Raw genomic sequence first — 15,902 nt, forward strand, 5'->3', positions numbered from 1 at the left:
GTGCGTGTGTGTGTGTGTGTTTGTGTGTATGTGTGCGCGCGTGTTTGTGTGCGCGTGTGCGTGTGTGTGTGTTTGTGTGTATGTGTGCGCACGTGTTTGTGTGTGCGTGTGCTTGTGTGTGTGTGTGTGTGTCTGTGTGTATGTGTGTGTGAGAGAGAGAGAGAGAGGCTGCTAAACAGAATGACATAACTGCACAAAATGTGTAAAACACACACACACACTGTGAAATATTCAGACTGTGGCATTTTAATGGTCAGAATAAATTGAGCTCAAACACAAATGCCTTCATTTCACCGCAGTGTTATTAAACACATCTAAAGAGATGTTCGCAGATTCAGCCGTGACTTTCACATACGCTGCACATCTCAAACTCAGAAACATCAACCTTCTCGCCATTTGCATGAACATTTGAGCCGTTAGCAGCTCTCCCCCTAAAACATTTTCCATTTGAGTTTTTATCTTTCTGCTTCAAGCTTTGAACAGCCCAGCGCTCCGAGCAGAGAGCCATGGGTGTTATCCATGAGGAGGGCATGCCTAATCCCGATCCACGAGCCCCACGCCGCTCCTCCAGTAATCACAGCACTCGCAGGATCCCACAATCCAAATGAATGAGACACACACACTCACACACACACACACACACACACACACACACTCACACAGTCCCAAATCCCACTGTTCTGTAAGCCGCTGCTTTACTGATAGAAAAAAAACATCACCGGAGCCCCGGAGAGAACGGATCAAATACAGTACAGACAGAGACGTTCAAAACAACACGACAGCTCGAGTGTAAAATGATGAGAAATACAGTCATCACTGTTAAATAAAGTCTAAGTGATGATGATGATGATGATGATGAAGGTGTGGATCAGCAGCTGTCTTTAATTAAGAGTGTCTGCTGATTGAGCTCAGAGTCATTAATGTGAACAGAAATAATGAATTCACATCACAAAGCACACGAGACACTGACGAGAACAGTGAGAGATTCGACTGGGATCAGCAAAAACGATCCTCAAGAGTTCGGGATGACCACAAACTCCCTCAAACACACGCCGTTATTTATGCAAATCAGCACATTTCATCAAACCTCTGGCCATTTTAATGAAGATCGGAATGATTTATGCTACAAATGGGAACTAAATAAAAGTCATGCATTTTTAGAATTTTGAATAAATAAATAAATGATGTACAGTATGATGATCATCCAAATGAGAATGTCCCTGGACAGAGGTTTTGACAGATTTCACTTCTGGAGACAAATTTGTCCCAAATTATAGCTAAACACACACACACACACACACACACACGCACACTTGGACCAGGGATTGGAGTTTGTGTCCCACCAAAGCTTTTTCTGCCTGATCAGACATTTTTCATCATCCTCATCAGAGACCAAGAAATCCCATGACCAACCGCAGCAGCACCACTGACCCAGAACACACACACACACACACACACACACACTCCTCACAGGATCACAGATGTAAGTTTGTGCACATCTCACACTCTCAGCGGCTTATTTGTGTCGCACTACAAGCTTTTCTGACATTTTTATCATCATCATAAGAGACACAGAAATCCCACAACAACAAACCTGAAATACAGACACACGCGCACACACACACACTTCCTGCACACATGTCCGGTTCACACACACATTTACACACTCCTGACAGAACGAGTCTGAGCTCATATCTCTCTCTCGCTCACATACACACACACACACACACTGAGAGTTTATGCACACATGTCCCGATCACACACACACACACTTACAGAGAGTGAAAGTATCTGTACTTACTCCGAACGCTGAAGAATCACAAAGCACTGACTGAAACACACGAGAGAAGCACACAATCATCAGTACGGCACGAGGAAGATGAGGAGGATGAAGATGCTGAAGAAGATGAAGAGCATGATGAAGACTCACCCAAAAGCCTTCAGAGGAGCGCTGAGGATCCGGAGGAAGGTTTTATGTCTTTCTGTCACTCCAGCCAGAAACAGCCGCGATGAGGAGGATGAAGATGAAGATGAGGATGAAGAGCGTCTTATTCCACACACTGACAATCAGCCGCGATCATCCGCGCGTCCGACGCCCGCGAGCATCACAGAGAAACACGCGCACGCGGAGAGGAGATACCTGACTCTGTGTGTGTGTGTGTGTGTGTGTGTGAGACTGACGCGCGCGCCTGCAGTTCCGCCTCGCGCCGCCGGATGGCTGGAGAAACGCGCCGCACATTCCAGGCTGAGCAAACAGCTTCATCTGATTCAGATGGACCATGATATTTAATATCATCTCGTCAGCTGCGAGTAAAGGCCTCATATCGACGGATCAGTTGATTTTGTCTTTATCTATTATCTGTTTAGAATAACAGAAACGAGATCAGCTCTGTTTATTTCAGAACTTCTCCAAGCTAAAAGAACAAACACCGACAGAACGTTTTGCATAAAAAAAAAAAAAATTTGAATGTTTTTTTCTCTTGGTTATTTGAACGTTAAATTAACATTCACTTTTATCATTTTGCAATCATTAGATGAATGTTACTGCTGAACGTTCTGAAACGAGTAGAGAAAAAAATAGTTCCATGATTGATGTATAAATACCATTTTGAGAACATTATGAAAGCCCAGACAACTGAACAAATATTTTGTTAACATTATTGGACATTTGTTCATAACTTTGAGAGAAAATATTAGCCAGAACGTTTCAAGTTCGCTGGAAGAACACTAACAAAAATATATTCTAAGAACGTATTGCTATAGTTCCCGTTAAAATGTTATTTATGTTGTTCTCTGATTAAAATGTGAAATGTTTTTTTTTTTCTTGGTTATACAAACTGTAAGGAAACAAGTAGTAACATTGAAAAAAAAGAAAAGAACAGAAAAAAACACCTTAGAAGAACGTCCAACTAAAATGTTTCAGAAAAAAAAGTTCCACGAACAATGTATAATGTTTTTGTGCTATTAAGTTGTTCTTTGAGAGAACTGCCAGAACGTTCCTTGTTATATGCGAGAGCACTAACACAAAGTGTCATTGTATTCCTATGATTTTAGAGACATGAACCACTAGTTCTTTAAAGATGCAGAACTAGTGGTTCATGTCTATAACATCATATATATTATGAGTAATCCTTCGCGGTTTAAAGCGCGCGCAGAAGCGGCAGAGCTGTGATTGTGACGCTTCACTGTGTTTCACAGATGAGCTGGAGATTCAGCAGCGTCTAAAATAGAAAACAATGAAGAGGCAGTTTTCACCTCACACACTTGCAGAAGAGCCTCATAGTGTGTGTGTGTGTGTGACTCTTCAGGTCAGCCGGTAACACACACACACAGACACACACACACACACACACACACACACACACACACACAGACACAGACACAGACACACACACACACAGACACACACACACACACACACACACACACACACACACAGACAGACATGTCACTTACTGTTAGCGCATGAAGAGAGAGCAGAATAATGTCGGACAGAGAGAGAGACACTACTCATTTTTCTCTTTATTAATGACGTGTGCATTATATTGTGCTTAAATGTGAGTCAGAGCCTTATTAAAAAAAACGGGGCCACGACAAAGACTTTTAATTGAATGCCAGTCCAGGAAGTGAACATTTGATTCCAGAGCAGCTCGTTTGCCTTTATTCGCTGCTCTACAACTGAAACACATAGCTGCAAGGGCCGGTTTAAATTTAGAAAGAGCTCAGGAAGGAGAGAGCAATACAGTTACAGTGTCTCGTATGCTGAAGTCGGACTGTGTTTGGCTGCAGGGCAAACGAGAGCAGCAGCTCCTGAAGAAACAAAAGACAACGCGGCCGGATCGCATTGCTGCGGCTCACAGCATCCAGCAGCTTCTGTCCCTCATCTGGACTCAGACCTGTAAAACTCTGTCATGAGCCGTCAATGCCTCGTTGCGTCTTGAATCTGGGTCACGTATAAGAAGGGAAATATTCAACTGCACAAATTTAATAAACCCCTGCTGGCTTTCTCTCTCCTTTGTCATCATCTTGGTTTATTATTTGCATTAAAATTGTAACATCTCAGCATGTTAACGAGGAGCCGAAGCACACAAAACAGCACATTCGCAGTAACTGTGTCTGGAATCAGCACTATGTCCATCCTGTATGCAGACGACTATAATATTTCAAACATCTGTGCCATTTATAATCACTGACTGCAGGATATCAGCAACTAGACTAGACAGCAGGTTAAAAGTTAACATGAAACTGTGTTTACAAGCCACTGAACTTCCTCAAAGTCACTTTTTTCAGATTGAAACATGATCAAGGATGTGTGAAAAAAGAAGCACACTTTAGCATATTTTAAAAGAGTACTTAAGGAAATAATGTGCTTTAACAGAATATACTTAAGTGTGATCTGAATGTAATGTTTCTGGACATTTAATTGCATGTCAATTGCATTTATAGTAGCTAAGTGCAATTTGCTGAACTTTAGAGTGTTTTTGACCCACTTAAGTAGGACTTGAGCACATCTTTATATGCAATTCCATAATTACTTCTATTGTCTTTGAAATATGGTTAAAGTATTGATGAATGTACTCACATGCATTTATGATAAACTCAAATATACTTTAATGTCACTGAAACTTGCATTTTATATATTTAGACACATTTGCAAATTTAGTGTAATTTAATTTAAAATATATTAACTTTAAATGTAAAAATAAAATCAGGTTTTAGTATTAGTCAACACATCAAAATAAGTGTACTTATTTAAACACAATACAATATTAAAACATTATGTAAAATGTAATTTTAAGTCAAACTTTTAATTTGAAATTATTACAAAGGCCACTTTTTTTAAAAGTGTACTTAAGTGTGTTTAGAAACAGGCATGAAAGTGTCTCTCTTTCAATTACTTAAGTGGCCTTTTGTTTTATTGAATATCACTGAAATAAAAGGCCACTTAAGTGACTTAAAGAGAACAACTTTCATGTTTCTTAACACACTTAAGTACAATTTTATTTGCAAATGCATTTTTTTATATAAAATATACTTTTAAGATTGGAAGTACACTGCAAGTGCACATTTATTACAATCAAGGACACTTTTTAAAAAAGGGCTGAATGTGGAAGACTGAAGTCTGTGCCGTTGAAGTCACGTCAGTGAAAAGCAAACGTTTAGCAGAAGAGGAGCAAGTCATTTCAGTCAAACCATCGGGAAAACACTCTGCTTCACTTCACTGACAAAGTTTTGATCGCTGAGGTAACAGCAGTTGCCAGCAAACACCTGATCTGCTGCCGATGTACTTTGCCTCTGAAAATATCCACATTGTTAAATGACATTCTGTGAAGTTTGTCTAGCAACCATTAGTCACTTGCCAATTACAATCTCTAATGACTTAATGCTTAGAAGTCTGTCTCTTTCTGTGGCAGCGTTCTGTGAATACTGAACAAACACCTGCGCTCTGAAGCGCCATCAGGATTCTAGCGGCTTCCACAGTCTTAATTGTGGAGGCTTCACATGCTGAGCGCTTCTCAACTAAACATTTATATTCCCAGCCTTCTCCTGCTCTCCCTGAGATGCCGTCACGCTCTTTCTCTTGGCTTTGAGAGCCAGGTCTTCCTAACCCATTGCTCTCATTTTACATATCACGTGCATATCTGAGCCGAGATATTATAAAAGATGGGTGGAATCTGAGCTAAGCAAAGCACGTCTCACTCATCGATAAATAATTAACACTGATTGAGTAAAGTTAGTAAAAGTTGAGGGTTTTTCAGGATTTCCTCTCAGATGTTTGATCAGATGTACTGGAGAAACGTATAGCGATTATACAATGAAGATCAGCCAGCATGGTGCGTTTTTACTGAAAATATAATGTTGATCATTCGGTTCAATCAGAAATCTCTCTGATTTGGAAATTGGAAATTCCTCTATAGGAAATACCTCTCTGTCTAAAGCTTACTTTGTATGTACAATGGTTTTGATGGGAAACATTGGAGAAGAAAATCCTGTATGTTCTTTGATGCCAAACAGACTTCTTCTGAGTGATAGCTTAACCCTGTTACCCTGAAAATGTCAAAATCATGAAAGTCAAGGTTGTCAATTTATACAAGTCTCAAACTGTAGTTTGAGAGAAAAAAAAAAAAAAAACTCTAAACAAATGTAAAATATAAAAGCTAAAAATATTTAGTTGACCTCCTGAGGTTCACAATCAATATTTTCTAAGCAGCTCTTCTAAGTGTTTTTTTTTTTTTAATCTTTATGTCATTTCATAATTTCATAATAATACTTCTATTTTATTTGAAATATGGTTAAAATACTTCTGAATGTTCTAACGAGCATTTATGATAAACTCAAATATACTTATCATGTCATTTCTTAAATGTAGTGCATTTAAAATATATTAACTTTGCATACTGTATGAATTATATGTTAAACAAATCAAAATAAGTGTATTTCTTTAAACCTCGAGAAACGAGTAAAACAGTGCTTTAAAATGTACTTGAAGTAAAAATATTTATTTGACATCACAGCGCATATTTTAAAAGTGCACTTAAGTGTGTTTAGAAACACGGTGATAAAGGTGTCTCTCTTTAAGTCACTTAAGTGGTCTTTTATTTCATTAATCCTAATATTATGTTCAAGTACAGTTTATACTTTAAAGATTTAAATTATGCATGCTACTTTTCCACAAAAGCTGAATGCAAGTGCCCAAATTTCATGGTCTGTGGAAAAGCAAATGTGTATCAGAAGAGGAGCAAGACATTTAAATGTAATTCTAACATGAACTAATAACATACACTGATGACCAGGAAATGACCATAAAAGTCAAGGTTGCCAATTTAGACAACCAAAACAACAAATGCTAACCTCTTATGTAAAATAGAAAAGCTCATAAAATATTCAGTTGACCTCCTGAGGTTCACAAGCAACTCCTTTTCCTGAAAAAGAGCTTCAGGCCCTATATTTTGTGCCTCGCTCAAAGATTCACCTGCACAGACACTCTAGGGAGGATTGCTGGTTTAGATGGAGGACTAAAGGTGGAGTAAAACATAAAATGATATTATCTAATGCCAAAGCTACAAATGAAACCAGCCCTCCACCCTAGTTCTCAGTGTCTCGGCCCGTTCGTTCCTTTCTTCAGTAGTAAGTACACCGCCCAGACTGTTGGCCATGACTCGGACTGTCCCGTCTGTCCTCAAATCATTCCAATGCTCTAGAACGTCCCAGAATGCACCCGTGAGAATTAGCTGCTCACTTCACTATCTTACTTGAAATGCTGTCATGTATTCAACAGCCTCTAAATTACTTTCTGTACAAATGTAAACCCAATGTCTTACCACCCACTGGAGCCGTTGCAGTAGCTATATGATTTCTGACATTAACTAAATATCTAACATTTAAAACACCGTTAGTGAGATGGAGGCATACATGTTTAACAAACCGGTTTGCATAATGTCAATGTACCTTATAACAGCTACAACAAAGATGCACAAGAAACAAACAAATGATGGAAGGAGAAAATCAGTACCAGCTACATTTTAATGCAACTTCTGATGAAATCGCATCACAGGTAATCAAGTCTTCAGTGTACCAACATTTAGTGGATCAAGGCCATTGCATTTAACATAAATTTAAACTATAATAATTTCATTTAATTCAATTAACAAGCAACTGTGTCCAAAAACATTCACATTCTTGCTAAAGTGTACTCCTTTTTCACAAGGATTACCAAGATAAGACCAAGAAAAGCAGATTAATCTCAGTAAGAGAGCACCCTGTTTTCTTTTCAATATGAAGTCTTCAGTCCATGACTCCAGCAGCAGAGTTCTTGCCGAGTTGCCACTTGATGCTGCCGAGGATAACTGTAGGCTGGTTACACTAGGGAAACAAAGAATAGATCTGCCAGCATCACAGTCAACAAAAATAGTCCCTATTCACAATGTGAAAAAAAAGAAGAAGAAGAAAGCGAACATGAAACTGAACTCAACTCAAAATCGAACAGGAAAGTCCAGGCTAAACTAGGGATTACGTATTGCAATTAATTCATGGAAGACCACAAGACAGTGCAGCAATTCTTTCCAAAGATCCACAGCACATGATAATTTCACCCTGACTTCACCTCAATTCTTTCTCATTATCATCTCAGTGTGCTTCTGTAGCTCGCGGGTCAAGTGGACTATCTAACAGGATTTCTTCCCTCAACCTCACACAGGGTCAAATACAGGTTCCCCCCATACTTAGGATGCAGGAGGCCGACCTCTACTGCATCTCAGGCTCTGGTTGGTTTTCAACCCTTGAACTTCCTAACAGTTTTAGGGCATTATGATGTAATACTGTGTGTGAGCTGTGTGGGGCTTGACGATGCTTAACTCTGGTGACTTAGCTGGTACCACTTGACAGCACGGTATGTCACTGTAGGATTAAAAATGGTGTTTTGGCAGACACTAATTTGCTATACAGCCTACTTATAGGATAGTGCCACTCAATTCTGCCCCTGGAGCCCCCACCACTATTTTAGATGTGTGGGGTTGAATAAAGGCCTCCTGTAGGGAATCAATGTGTTTTTGTAAGAAAAAAAATCCATATTTAAAATGTTATAAACAGTAATCTCTAGCTTCTGCTAACTGTTGTACACGTGTTCACAATAGAACGCCGTTCTATTCACGTTCGCCGTGACCTTACCCTACGTCCTACGTCACCCTCCAGAACGGTGTTATTGTGAATGTGCATATGACGTTTAGTGGAAGCTAGAGATTACTGTTTATAAAGTTTTAAATATGGATATTTTTCTTACACAAATGCATTGATTAGCTACATGAGACATTTATTCACCCCCGGAGCTGTGTGGGACACTTTTTATGATGGATGGATGGATGCGCTTTATTTGACGTCTTTTGGACTGTTGAAAAATAACACCTATTCACTGCCATTATAAAGCTTCGACGAGCCAGTACGACGAGCCAGTTTTTTTTAATATAACTCTTATTGGTACATACCTAGGATGGCTTGAGGGTGAGTAAATTATTGGGTAATTTTCATTTTTGGCAAAAAAATTGGTTTAGTATGATGAGGGAGACATCCAAAATGTGCATTGGTGAGGGGTCCCCATGTCATGTTTGAGAAGAGTGACCCCCGCAACACTGCACATTTTTGATATCTCACTTACTGACACACCCATTTGATGTCTTGGAGTGTTTACTATGGACCATAAGGATGAGTTGAATCAGGTGTGTTGATTCGGGAGATCTAAAATGTGCAGTGTTGGGAGCGCCAGAGATGCTCACTCCTTTTCTAGGGCAGTGTTTTTCAACCCTGGTGCTGAACCCTGCACATTTTGTATGTCTCCCTAATCAAACATATCTGGTTCAGGTCAGCTCATTAGTAAACTCCAAGCCCTGAAATGGGTGTGTCAGACAAAAAGCACGCAGTTCTATGTGATAGTAGATTTCTAGGAGATTGTTGTGCTGTTTGTCCCTATGACTTCTCCTTCACTTCCTAGGATCCTGCTTTTGCTCTGTGACACATTCCTTTGCTTTGTAACCCCTCACTTCACCCTATGACCTCATCCTTTGCTCTGTGTTACTTCCTTTTCACCTTTGATCACTGCCTTTGCCCTTTGACCCTGGCCTTTGCATTGTGACCCCTACCTTTGACCCCACACTTCACCTCCTGGCATCCCTCTTTTACTCTGTGACCACACCCTTCACAATGTGACCTCAATTTTGCCCCGTCACCCCACCTTTCATCTGTGACCCCGTCCTTTACTTCATGACCACTCCTTCTCCTTTTGACCACCGCCTTTGCCCTGTGCCCCCATCCTTCACCCTGTATGACCCCATGTTTTGCTCTGTGATGCCTCCTTTTGACCTTTAACCACTCCCTTTGTCTTGTGACCACCTTTTGACCCAACCCTTCACCCTCTGGGATTCTCCTTCATTTGTGACCCTATCCTTTGCTTTGTGACCCCTCTTTTTGACCCTTGACCAATGCGTTTGCCCTGTGACTCCTCCCTTTGACCCTACAGTTCACCTCCTGAGATCCCTCTTTTTACACCCTTCATCTGTGACCCCATCTTTTGCTTTGTGACCACTTATTTTTTTCCATGTGACCCCTCTTTTTACGTTTGACCACCACCTTTGCCCTGTGACCCCATCTATTGCTCTGTGACACCTCCTTTGGACTCCATCATTTCCCTGTGACAATCTTTTTGCTTTGAGACCCCTTCATCTGTGACCCCATCCTATGGGTCTTGACCCTTTTTAAAAAAAATTTTGTGGCCTTTGACCACTGCCTTTCCTCTGTGACCCCTCTTTCTGACCTTTGACATCTACATTTACCCTATGACCCCATTCTTTGCTTTGTGACCAATCCCTGTGACTCCAAACTTAAAACTCCTTGGACTCCCCCTTCCTTTTCTGCTTTCTTCACCCTATGACCCCATCTATTGCAATGACCTTTATTTTGACCCCGTAACCCCACCCTTCACCTCCTGTGACCCCTAGCCTTCACTCTGTGACCCCAGCCCTGGACCATCCCATCATGGTGAATTTTTGAGAAGAATCGGAGCTCTCTGCATTTCTCCTGTTTATCCAAGTTTCCTGCAACACCTACACGCCTCGTTATCTGTCATTCAGCTCTCAGTTTCTGAGCTTTATTTGAGAGTTTGGACAGGCTGATGCAATGAATTTCCTCTGCTGCGATTCTTTGCAGTGTGTTTCCTCTGAGGAGCCTTCAGGTAAATCTGTAACCCTCCACCTGTCTACTGCAGCCTGGAGCACAGATGGGGCCCAAAACCACACACACACACACACACAGAGGAAACTCCAAAAATAACACAAAGACACTTAAAAACTGTGATGAGTTTCATTTTAAAAATACTGTGTTTACTTTGTTACAGCATGATTCTGGCCCTAGTCTGAGTGCTTAATCAGTATGCTTTTACATTATTTTTCTTTGTAATCTTTAAAAATGGAAATCTTGCTCTTCCTCTGAAACAACTTTCCTGATTTTCTGACATCTTTTAGGCCTTGCCGAAAGACAAATGTTAACAAATAGCAATGGGCATTTTTCATAGCACATGTAATTTTGGTAACAGAATACAGTTAACCTTCTTTTGCATAAAAAGCCATGAGGACTGAAACAGTATAAATGTTGCATATTGTATGCATCAAAAACTTATCAAAATATAAGCTATAAAAGCAAAAGCCATGTAATAGATTCTGTAAAATTCTTTTTACAAGACAATTTTAGCCTTGCTTTATGGATATTTCGACATTTTTATTGGAAAATATTTTTTTTTGCAGCATAAATATTGGCACAGGTGACATGTACTGTCTGTTTATCTATTTTCCTTGAACCTATTGCTGCTAAACGCAGTAGTATCACACGTCTGGATGGAAATATGCATATGTTAATTATTTGACACTAATTTCATACTCAATGCCCTTGATGTCTTGTCTATGCAGTACGAAGCCAACAGCTTAACAAAGAGCACAGGAGGATATTTCCAAAGTTTGTTCTCTCAGATTTTGACACAAGTCAGACTCACTGTTGCTGAGTTTGGATTCCTCAGAACTTCTGCTGGGTCTTCAGAGCAGCACGAGGAGCGTCTGTCATCAGAATCAGGGAGCCTTATGTTTGTAACAGAAGCGATCGATCACAAGCCTCCAGCGGTTTGGTGTTGCTCTGTCTCTGGACCGGGCCGAGGGATGTGCGGACATTAGGTGGCATGTGTTGGAGAGTTCGTCCTGCTGCTCGTAAGCTGGTTATTAATTAGCTGTCAGGCGAAACTCTGAGGTGCGCGGAAGAGATGGAGCGGGTATGTCTCTGAGGACGGACAGACAACACACACACACCTGCCCTCACACTGACCAGAATCGCCAGACACACAGTCATGCACATCTTTCTTTTTTCGAATAGATGACAATTATCTATTTGGGTTAAATCTGGTAAAGAATGTTCATTGTCCCTCATAAAAAGTGAACAGATAAATAGTTGCCAGGGTGTTCTGAGTGTTTTTACACATTGGTATGCGGTTGCTAGGGTGTCGCTATGTGGCTGCCAAGATGTTCTGAGTGGTTGCTAGGGTATTGCTATGGAGAGTGTAGCCCAGCTAACAGGAAACATTCTCAGAACTCTGGCAAACGTTCTGGCAAAGTTCCCTCAAACCTATGAGTATTTTCTTTTTAATAAAATGTTCATTCAAAGTTATCTGCTCTTTAATAATATTCTCAAAACGTTACCACAAAAAAACATTATTTATACATTGTTAATGGAACTTTTGTTTTTACTCCTAGTTGGACATTCATATATATATATATATATATATATTTAAATATTATTATGTTTTAATGTCACTACTTGTTTCAGAACGTTCATAGAACATTCTAAATTAACATTCCCATAATGTTTGCAAAATTATAAAATGAAATGTTCCATAAACATTTAAATAACAAAGAAAAAATATATTTTTAAAACATTTAAACAATTGGACATTTTGAATGTTTAGAGAACAACAGAAATAATGTTTTCATAGTTAATGGGAACTTTAGCATGACGTTCTTAAAACTTATTTTTATTAGCTGGGTTTCTAGGGTGTTCTAGGTGGTTGCCAAGCATTATTATGTTGTTTCAGCTTTTTTCTTTTTTTGCATGTGCGTTCTGATGTGGATGCTTGTTTGAAACTTCAGTGTTGTGACGAACATCTGAGTGTTGCAAACCATTGACAATAATGGATGGGATGCAGATGAGTATGAACTTGAAGGGGTGGGGCTTAAGAGCACTAAACGATTGGAGAAAACCTGCATGCGTCACCAAAGAGAAGATTCAGCTCTGACTTTTAGATTGAACATGAAGAGAGCAAAACATTTTTTTTAAAATGAAAACTGCTCGGATGAATGATCTGTTTCATGCATTGAGGGTGAATTTTCATTTCATGCTGACTTCGTGCTGAAGGGAGGTTGAGAGTGTTTGCTGAGGGTTGCAGTGATATTCTGAGTGTTTGCAAGTGCAATGATGCTGTGTTCTGGGTGTTTTCTTCCCGTCCGGTGTGAAAATAGTCCCTCATCAAGGCTTGGTTATCAGAGAAATCAATGCCAATAGTTTGTGATGGTTTTTCTTTATAAACAACACGAATGAAAGAACAAACAAATGAATGTGTTCTAATCTCATATTCATTGCTGTGCTTATAGTCCAGTTCGTGGACAGTCGCTCCAGGTTTTCTCGCTCTGAAGGTCAGGTCGGGCCACAGGTGAGCGATGCTTTACATTTCCAGGATATTGTGCTCACATCAGACTTTCTGCAGACTGATCAATTTATGGGGATATTTTTGAAACTCGATACAGAGCTAAATGCTGATGTCCATAGAAAACTGTGTTAATGTTGAATAATTGAAGCCCACGTTTGTGGATAACAAGTCTGGGAAAGGAAATTATTCCCATCCCATGAAATCCCCCTGGTCTTCATATGTAATGTAATGAATGTAATGCGGTTCACACAAAGATGCAGCGTTCAGAAAGGCTCTCTTCACAGATATGAAAGCAGGTTTTGCACAGTTAGAAAGAGCTGAAGTGGAGTTAAAGCTGAAATGGTGCACGTGTTCGCTGACGTCGGCTCTCTGCAGTCCGATTGGGATTCCACTGGAGACACAAATAGAGTCTCGCCAACTTTATTCCATCATCTTACCCTGCAGGAGCTCAATGATCCTCTCACATCCCAGAATTATCATTCACCGTGCCTTTCACAGTAAAACATCTGATAGTTTATTCCCACAGAAATGAGCATGCAGTTTTAAAGACGTTTTTAGTGAAACGGCTTCTCCCTTTTCTTAACCATGATCGTAAGGCTTAAGGAAAGCAATACTAAAACGTCCTTTGACAGCACACACTTTCCTGTCAGAAATGACAAAACTCCAAAACACGAGTCTTGTAACGGAATAGTTCATCAAAACAAAGCGACGTTTTTAGTGAAACGGCTTCTCTCTTTTCTTAACCATGATCGTAAGGCTTAAGGAAAGCAATACTAAAACGTCCTTTAACAGCACACACTTTCCTGTCAGAAATGACAAAACTCCAAAACACGAGTCTTGTAATGGAATAGTTCATCAAAACAAAGCCTTTTTGTTGTTTGATACCCATATGACGTTCTTTCTTCCGTGAAACACAGAATTAAACATGAAAGAGTCTTCGAGCTGCTGTTTTTCGTGAGCACAAGTCACATGGACCTTTGAATACATAAATAAATACGACAATCATATACTATGAAAGAACATGCTAGTATATGAACTAAATTGAATGTTTCCAAACACTTAATTGCGTGTTAACTGCAATTAAATGAAATTGTACTAGTTTAAATTTAATTAAATTTCATTTTATGCAATTATCTGAACTTTAGAATGTTTTTAACCGACTTAAGTAGAACAAAAGATTATTAGAGCATGATTTAAAATGTACTTTAAAGTAAAAATTTTAATTTGAAATTGTTACAAAGGTCACTTAAAAGTGTACTTAAGTGTGTTTAGAAACATAGTCATGAAAGTGTCTCTCTTGAAGTCACTTAAGTGGCCTTTTATTTGATTTACGTTATATTATCTGCAAGTACAGCTTACAAGTGCACATTCAGTTCATTCAATTAAGTGCACTTCATTTTTACAAGGGGACTATTGAACTGCCATTTTGGACAAGATCTGCACTTTTGAAAAGACTTTTATTCATTTTCTGCAGACTAAAACTTTCCTTCCTTTATGGTTTCCCATCACATGATTGTCCACTGATGATGGTTTAATAACGCAGATGTTCGGTTTAGTTGCTTGTTATGACATCTGATGTGTGTTTCCAAATGCACTCCGGTGGGAATCCGGTCTTCAGATTTATGAATGCACACACCGATTCCCAGAAAAGCATCTCGTCTCTGAGCGGTGAATGATTTCTGTGCGACTCAGTAAAAACAAATAGATAGTTAGTGTGCTGCTCCTGACGTGCGACACGAGGCCTCCGTTCCCAGAGCATTCACACAAACGCTGGCAGGATCCTGGATTCATCTTACATGCGACGGTATTTTTAGACGCTCTTGTTAGAAGCGATTACGTGGATGCTGAGTGAGTTCGGGCCGCTGTGTGGGAGCGACTCTGGCTTCGTTTTCCTGCGCGACAGCCAAAGACATTCAGAACGAGGCAGAATGACTCCTTCACAGCATCAGAAACGCCGCTGAAATTAAGAATGGCTTCTCAAATCGCGTGTGACGGATCAAATGAGTCTTAAGCCCTGATATGAGCTCAGATCTGTCGCTCGCTCTTTCAGAACGATTAGCCTTAATGAGTGTCGATCACAAAGACAAACCACAATATCGCTGCACCGCTGAGGCAGAATTACTCTGAACCTCTGAAAGTTCATCAGCTGCACATATCTACACATTTTGGTCTCTTTATATGAGCTGCAAGCCAGTCATTAGAGCTCAATGCAACTATATGATGAAATCAAACGCAGCTTAGTGAACTTGCATGTATTTATATACATATTGTGCAAACTGTCTGTAAGTATGGACATCCCGATGGCTTCCTACATTAAAGTGTGCAGTATACATCAGGACACGCTGTGTGAGACGCCGTATCACAATGCAATGCTCTTGACTTGACCTTCCATTTCCAACAGTGATGCCAACAGGGTTTTTAATATAAACGATAATGTGCTTTTTGACTCATTATTTGATCAGACTGCCAAAAGTTAAATGCAGAATAACTGTATATTATTTGCATTGCATTATGCATGCTGTTTAACACATAGTTAACCAAAACTAAAATTAAAACCAATAATAACAAATATATATTTAAAGTAAAATCAACATAAAATTCTAATTTAAGGTAGTTGCCAAGGAAACATTTGTCATTTTAATTTATTTTAACTTGAAGTGCTAAAATAAAC

General features: G+C 39.6%; 1 protein-coding gene across 1 annotated transcript in view; it reads right to left on the minus strand.

Annotated features, from left to right (window-relative positions):
* LOC107668998 (receptor-type tyrosine-protein phosphatase delta-like) overlaps positions 1 to 2,166 on the minus strand; it is a 360,739-nt gene extending 358,573 nt beyond the window's left edge. The window contains exons 1-2 of the mRNA XM_016461088.1: positions 1,931 to 2,166; positions 1,802 to 1,831 (exon numbers count right to left, since the gene is read on the minus strand). The gene's annotated coding sequence lies outside the window, so the exon portion shown is untranslated. The remainder of the gene's footprint in view (positions 1 to 1,801; positions 1,832 to 1,930) is intronic.
* Positions 2,167 to 15,902: the final 13,736 nt, after the last annotated feature.

The sequence above is a fragment of the Sinocyclocheilus anshuiensis genome, unplaced genomic scaffold, assembly GCF_001515605.1.
Source record: "Sinocyclocheilus anshuiensis isolate Anshui unplaced genomic scaffold, SAMN03320099.WGS_v1.1 scaffold2353, whole genome shotgun sequence".
Taxonomy (NCBI): domain Eukaryota; kingdom Metazoa; phylum Chordata; class Actinopteri; order Cypriniformes; family Cyprinidae; genus Sinocyclocheilus; species Sinocyclocheilus anshuiensis.